The 7,213-nt window shown below is 56.3% G+C and overlaps 1 pseudogene; it reads right to left on the bottom strand.

The window, feature by feature from the left end:
* Positions 1 to 1,200: 1,200 nt before the first annotated feature.
* The window catches only part of LOC132464018 (PDZ domain-containing protein 4-like), a 32,316-nt pseudogene continuing 26,303 nt past the window's right edge, over positions 1,201 to 7,213 (bottom strand).

Raw genomic sequence — 7,213 nt, 5'->3', positions numbered from 1 at the left:
GCCGAAAGTACAGGTATCTTGATCTGTAGGGCCGTAACGGAGTAGACTTGTCTCCGTGGCGACGACAATTAACGAGCCTCTGGGCTTGGAGTCCTGTGTGTGTGTTCTTGTCAAGTCCCGCCTCCACAGTCTCAGAGTCTCTCTCTCTCTCTCTCTCTCTCTCTCTCTCTCTCTCTCTCTCTCTCTCTCTCTCTCTCTCTCTCTCTCTCTCTCTCTCTCTCTCTCTCTCTCTCTCTCTCTCTCTCTCTCTCCCCCCCCCCCCCTTCTCTCTCTCTCTCTCCCCCTCTCTCTCTGGTTTGGTGTCTCTCTACCTAGTGGTACCAGTTAATCTTTCCTGCCGCCCGCTGTCGTGACACATGATCTCAGTGATATTCGTTGCCATGGCAGTAAGGATTGAGTGATGGCCCCTCCCCCCTGCGGTCCGGACCAGGTGTGGGTATGTTCCGCCCCCAGCAGGTAACGATGGTCTGGAGTCACGGCTTAGACTCCATAGCGGGCTGCATGATCATTGCTATGGCAACCAGAAGATGGTTTCTGGGTAAATTCGTCACCCTTCGGATGAGATGCGGGGACGCATTGTTATGAAACAAGGCAGACATTAGTTACAGTTACTGTATATATTTTATTAATTTAGTCAGATAAGAATTCTCTCTCTCTCTCTCTCTCTCTCTCTCTCTCTCTGCTCTCTCTCTCCTCTCTCTCTCTCTCTCTCTCTCTCTCTCTCTCTCTCTCTCTCTCTCTCTCTCTCTCTCTCTCTCTCTCTCTCTCTCTCTCTCTCTCTCTCTCTCGTTTATCTAATCAGGTACGAAGTGTTATGAACACAGCAGTAGACACCGAATGCCCCCCCCCGGGGATGGGCACTTACATTCAGCACAAGAACACCACCTCCTCTCTACTCTTCCTCCTTCGCCTCCTCCTCTCCTCTCCTCTCCTCCCCCCCCTTCCTCCCCTCCTCTCAGATCATGGTCACAGAGAGTCTGGCACTGTAGACGCGGCCTCCTCTCCTCCACCCATCTCCCCTGCCCTCTCCTCCTCCTCTTCCTCCTCCTCCTCTCAGACGGTGGTCACAGAGAGTCGGGGGCTGTAGACCCGGTCTCCTCCTCCTCCTCCTCTTCCTCCTCTTCCTCCTCCTCCTCCTCTCAGACGGTGGTCACAGAGAGCCGGGGCTGTAGACCCGGTCTCCTCCTCCTCCTCCTCCTCCTCCTCCTCCTCCTCTCAGACGGTGGTCACAGAGAGCCGGGGGCTGTAGACCCGGTCTCCTCCTCCTCCTCCTCCTCCTCCTCCTCCTCTCAGACGGTGGTCACAGAGAGCCGGGGGCTGTAGACCCGGGTCCCGTCGGAGGTGTGGGTCCCGGTGGCCAGCAGCTCCTGGATGGTGGCCCAGTGGTCCAGGATCCTCCTGCTCCTCTTCCTCGCCTTCCTCCTCTGGCTCAGCAGCAGGATGTTGTCCCGGGGACTTCCTGCCGAGGGAGGGGCTGAGGGGGGTCGTCTGCGCCTCCTCCTGGCCGAGAGGAGCAGCCCTCCCTGGGGAGGGAGGGGCAGAGGGAGGAGGGGTCAGGGGTCAACGTCAAACGCTCGGACCGTTAGACTAGACTAGACTCGGAGCAAGGCTGAGGTAGTCTAGACCAGACCGGTTTAGACCAGGTCGGACCGGTCTGGACTGGTCCAGCGGTAGCTCACCTGTGGCTGCGGCTGAAGTCCAGCCGGCTCTGCATCATGAACTCTCTTCTTCTGCGGTACTCCCTCGCTCGCAGGAGCTGCTGCTTCCTCTCCTCGCGGCTCCAGTAGCGCCCTGGTGGCCGACACACGTCAGTACACCTGTCAGTCTGTCAGCGCACCTGTCAGTCTGTCAGCGCACCTGTCAGTCTGTCAGTAGACCTGTCGGTCTGTCAGTAGACCTGTCGGTCTGTCAGCGCACCTGTCGGTCTGTCAGCGCACCTGTCAGTAGACCTGTCAGTCTGTCAGCAAACCTGTCAGTCTGTCAGCAGACCTGTCAGTCTATCAGGACACCTCTCAGTCTGTCAGTGCACCTGTCAGTCTGCCAGTAGACCTGTCAGTCTGCCAGTAGACCTGTCAGTCTGTCAGCGCACCTCTCAGTCTGTCAGTGCACCTGTCAGTCAGTCAGTACACCTGTCAGTACGTCTGTACATCATGTTTGTCCGTAACCATGACAATGTAATGTGTGCATGCATGAGTGTAACCATGACAACGTAATTTGTGTGTGTTACCATAACAACGTAATGTGCTTGTATGTGTAACCATGACAACGTAACGTGTGTGCGTGTGTGTGTAACCATGACTACGTAATGTGTGCGTGTGTGTGTGCGTGTGCGTGTGCGTGTGTGTGTGTGTGTGCGTCGTGCCTGCTTCATCTCGCTGGCCGCCTCCTCGTCGGTGGTCATGCCGCTGCGCTCCTCCCTGATCCTCAGCGCCCGCTCCTTCAGCAGCCGGTCCGCACCGGGCGCCGGCCCACGTACCGGGTCCCGTCGCTGCGCACCTTCACCTGGACCAGGACCACAGGCTGGTTACCATGGGACCACAGGCTGGTTGCCATGGGACCAGGACCACAGGCTGGTTACCATGGGACCACAGGCTGGTTACCATGGGACCACAGGCTGGTTGCCATGGGACCAGGACCACAGGCTGGTTACCATGGGACCACAGGCTGGTTACCATGGGACCACAGGCTGGTTGCCATGGGACCAGGACCACAGGCTGGTTACCATGGGACCACAGGCTGGTTACCATGGGACCAGGACAACAGGCTGGTTACCATGGGACCACAGGCTGGTTGCCATGGGACCAGGACCACAGGCTGCTTACCATGGGACCACAGGCTGCTTACCATGGGACCAGGACAACAGGCTGGTTACCATGGGACCACAGGCTCAGGACCAGATGGGACCAGGACCAGATGCTGGTCCACATGCCTGACCCTGACCCTGACCTCTAGACCTCCTGACCCCCACCCTGACCCCTAGACGTCCTGACCCTGACCTCTAGACCTCCTGACCCCCACCCTGACCCCTAGACGTCCTGACCCTGACCTCTAGACCTCCTGACCCCCCCCCCTGACCCCTAGACGTCCTGACCCTGACCTCTAGACCTCCCGACCCCTGACCCCTAGACCTCCTGACCCCCCTGTGTAGGTTCAGGGTGTCTAGCCCGTGTGACACGTGTACTTTACCTTCCACTCCATTTGCGAGGAGCTGGGGGCGGGGCCTGGTGGGGCGGGCCCAGGGGGAGGGCCAATCCCAGACGAGAGGCCCGGCCGCGGGGGCGGCGCTGGTCCTCCAGACCTCCGGGGGAGCTGCACACGCTCCGGGGACTGGCTGGCCCGCCGCCCTCCCTCCCCTCCCTCCCCTCTCCTCCTCCCCCCCGCCTCCCCCCCCAGTGCGGGGGGCCGGTCCAGGTCCTGCCCCTGGTCCTGGACCAGGCCCTGGGAGGGCAGGGCCAGGCAGCTCTGGTATCGCTCCAGTGGGGAGGTGAGGCTGTACAGTCTCCTGCTGAGGTAGGGGCTGGACTCTGCACTGCCCCCTCCAGGGCTGAGGGGGGCGCCACCTGCTGTTCATAGATGTTATAGATGTTAGCCACCTGCTGGTTACATAGGTTAGAGATGTTATAGATGTTAGCCACCTGCTGGTTACATAGGTTAGAGATGTTATAGATGTTAGCCACCTGCTGTTTATAGATGTTATAGATGTTAGCCACCTGCTGGTTACATAGGTTAGAGATGTTATAGATGTTAGCCACCTGCTGTTCATAGATGTTATAGATGTTAGCCACCTGCTGGTTATAGATGTTATAGTGGTTATAGATGTTAGCCCCCTGATGTTTATAGATGTTATAGATGTTAGCCACCTGCTGGTTATAGATGTTATAGTGGTTATAGATGTTAGCCCCTGATGTTTATAGATGTTATAGATGTTAGCCACCTGCTGGTATAGATTTATAGAGGTTATAGATGTTAGCAACCTGATGTGTATACAGGTTATAAATGTTATAGATGTTTGCCACCTGATGTTCAGTGGACGTTTAGATGTTGACATGAGAAGACGTAAAGGAAATCAAAGCATAGGGAAGTTCCTTGATCACTTGTGAGGAGGGCGCGGGTGTGTCTTACCTGTTCTGGGGCTCCGCCCACCATAGACCACGCCCCTCATTGAACTAGACCCCGCCTCTCTGCTCAAAGATCTGGTGATGAGGATGTTGGAGATGATGATTGACACACCATAGAATTTAGTTTCCAAATATTGAACAAGAAAGAACATAAAAGATCTGTTGTATAACAGTACAAAAACAGTACAAGTTATTCTCTATTGCTACCTGTTTCTATCCTCTTTGACTGAGGATCCCCTCCCTAGTCTGCTCTCCCACCTCTGCCCTCTAGTGGTCGTTAATCACTTCATGGTCTTTAAAGGACAAACAAACGCACCTGAACTTAGAGGGTGTTGCAGGGTGGAGCTAGAGCCCTGAGCTGGGCTGCTATTGGCTGTCTGGTACTTCCTGTAGCTGTTGGGCGAGAAGGAGCAGTGGAGGCTGGAGTGCCGCCGGGGGGTGAGGGGGGAGGTGAGAGGAGGGAGGCGTTTGAGCTGGAGGAGGAGAGGAGGGGGAGGGGACAACGCTCCTCTTCCTCTCCGGTCCTCTTCGTCCTCCTCTCGTGTGAGGGGCGGGATCTGCTCGGTGCTGACCAATGGCGTGGGTCTGGCTGCTCTCTCCGGTGTTGTAGGCACTGGTGCTCTCTCGCTCGTCCGCCCTCTCTCTCTCCGGCACCTCGTTGATGGCCGACAGTTCCTCCCGGGAATCTTCCTCGTCATCATCGTCTTCCTCCATGTCTTCATCGTTGTTGTTGTTGTTAGTCAGACCTGGGAAGGATTTTTATCAAAGACGGTAAAAAACGTATCAATGCTATTTCAGTTGAAGGGCTTTGAATAGAACAAGGACGCAAAGTTGGGTGGAGATGGAGGTTGAGGTGGAGCTGGAGATATATACTTCTGACTACTAGAACATGGATGTTCTGAAGAGATGCTGCGTGGTTGCTAACAGCGACGGTATTGATTAGCAATGGGATGATCACGCTTGCATTGCAATGTGTACATTGGAAGCTGTGTAAATCCTGTTAGCATCACAGCATGCTAACCTGCTAACGCTGACATGAAAACACGCTAAGGCGCTGACGGAGTAACATGCTAACACTGTGCTGTGCGGGGGTTGTCGTGGTTACCGGTCTCCTCCTCGGTGTTCCAGGTCTTCAGGCAGCGTTCCCTCAGCTGCTGCATCTTCTGCGCCCGCAGGATGTTGCGACACTTGAACTCCAGGTGCCGCAGCTCCTCCTCCATCAGCGCCACCTCCCGCCGACTCAGCACCTCCTGCTCCTCCTGCTCCTCGGGGTCGCCCCCGTCCCTCGCTCCCTGCACCTCCTCCTGGGCGGTGAGGAGGCGTGAGGAGCGGGCGGCGGCCCCGGTCCTCTCGTACTGACACTTGATCTCAGGAGCTCCTGGTAGCGCTCACACTCCTCCTCCGTCAGCCCCGGCACCATCATCATCATCGACAGGCCGGGCTAGGAGGAGCAGGAGGAGGAGGAGGAGGAGGGAGGAGCAGGTGGAGGAGGAGGAGGAGGAGGAGGAGGAGGAGGAGGAGGAGGAGGTGGAGGTGGAGGAGGTGCAGGAGGAGCAGGAGGAGAGGAGGAGGAGAACCAGGGAGGAGGGATCATCCGGTTATGGGGTTAGTTTGTACGTAGGGACAGCTGTTTCTATAGCCAGATCTCTATATTTATACTTCCTTAAAAAACTTAAAAGACGTTGAACCAGCTAATATTACCAAATTAAGTCTGATTTTATTTGAGATATTTTCAAAACGTTAAAAAAAAGACAAGAAAAAAGAAGCGCCAGCTTCCTGAGGGGTACCTGGGGGTGGTGGGGGCTGTACCCGGGTCCTGACCCCCAGTCCAGACCCAGCAGGGAGTCTGAGCTGAGGTCTTGCAGGGGGAGATGGCCGGGGTCCTCGCGGGGGTGCCCAGGGCTGGAGCTGGGGTCTGGGGCTGACGACAGACCGCACAACGACGCTCAGTCAAAGGTGGTCAGAGGTGTGGTCACCTGGCCGTGTTCACCTGGTTAAAGGTGGTTAGAGGTGTGGTCACCTGGCCGTGTTCACCTGGTTAAAGGTGGTTAGAGGTGTGGTCACCTGGCCGTGTTCACCTGGTTACAGGTGGTTAGAGGTGTGGTCACCTGGCCGTGTTCACCTGGTTAGAGGTGTGGTCACCTGGCCGTGTTCACCTGGTTAAAGGTGGTTAGAGGTGTGGTCACCTGGCCGTGTTCACCTGGTTAAAGGTGGTTAGAGGTGTGGTCACCTGGCCGTGTTCACCTGGTTAAAGGTGGTTAGAGGTGTGGTCACCTGGCCGTGTTCACCTGGTTAAAGGTGGTTAGAGGTGTGGTCACCTGGCCGTGTTCACCTGGTTAAAGGTGGTTAGAGGTGTGGTCACCTGGCCGTGTTCACCTGGTTACAGGTGGTTAGAGGTGTGGTCACCTGGCCGTGTTCACCTGGTTAAAGGTGGTTAGAGGTGTGGTCACCTGGCCGTGTTCACCTGGTTACAGGTGGTTAGAGGTGTGGTCACCTGGCCGTGTTCACCTGGTTAAAGGTGGTTAGAGGTGTGGGTCACCTGGCCGTGTTCACCTGGTTACAGGTGGTTAGAGGTGTGGTTACCTGGCCATGTTCACCAGCGCTAGGTGGGGTTAACTGGTTATGTTTGTCCATAGGTGTATTGTCCGGTTGTTACCAGGTTGGACATGTGGTTACCTGGTTAGAGGTGGGGTTACCTGGTGAGGCTGGGGTTACCTGGTGAAGGTGGGGTTACCTTGTTAGAGGTGTGGTTACCTGGTTAGAGGTGGGGTTGCCTGGTTAGAGGTGGGGTTACCTATTGAAGGTGGGGTTACCTGGTGAAGGTGGGGTTACCTGGTTAGAGGTGTGGTTACCTGTTGAAGGTGTGGTTACCTGGTGGGGGTGGGGTTACCTGGTGAAGGTGGGGTTACCTGGTTAGAGGTGTGGTTACCTGGTGAAGGTGGGGTTACCTGGTTAGAGGTGTGGTTACCTGGTGAAGGTGGGGTTACCTGGTTAGAGGTGTGGTTACCTGGTGCGGGGTGGGGTTACCTGGTGAAGGTGGGGTTACCTGGTTAGAGGTGTGGTTACCTGGTGGGGGTGGGGTTACCTGGTGGGGT

The sequence above is a fragment of the Gadus macrocephalus genome, chromosome 1, assembly GCF_031168955.1.
Source record: "Gadus macrocephalus chromosome 1, ASM3116895v1".
Lineage (NCBI taxonomy): Eukaryota > Metazoa > Chordata > Actinopteri > Gadiformes > Gadidae > Gadus > Gadus macrocephalus.
The sequence above is the reverse complement of the archived record's forward strand: the minus strand, read 5'-3'. Positions and strand labels throughout refer to the sequence as shown.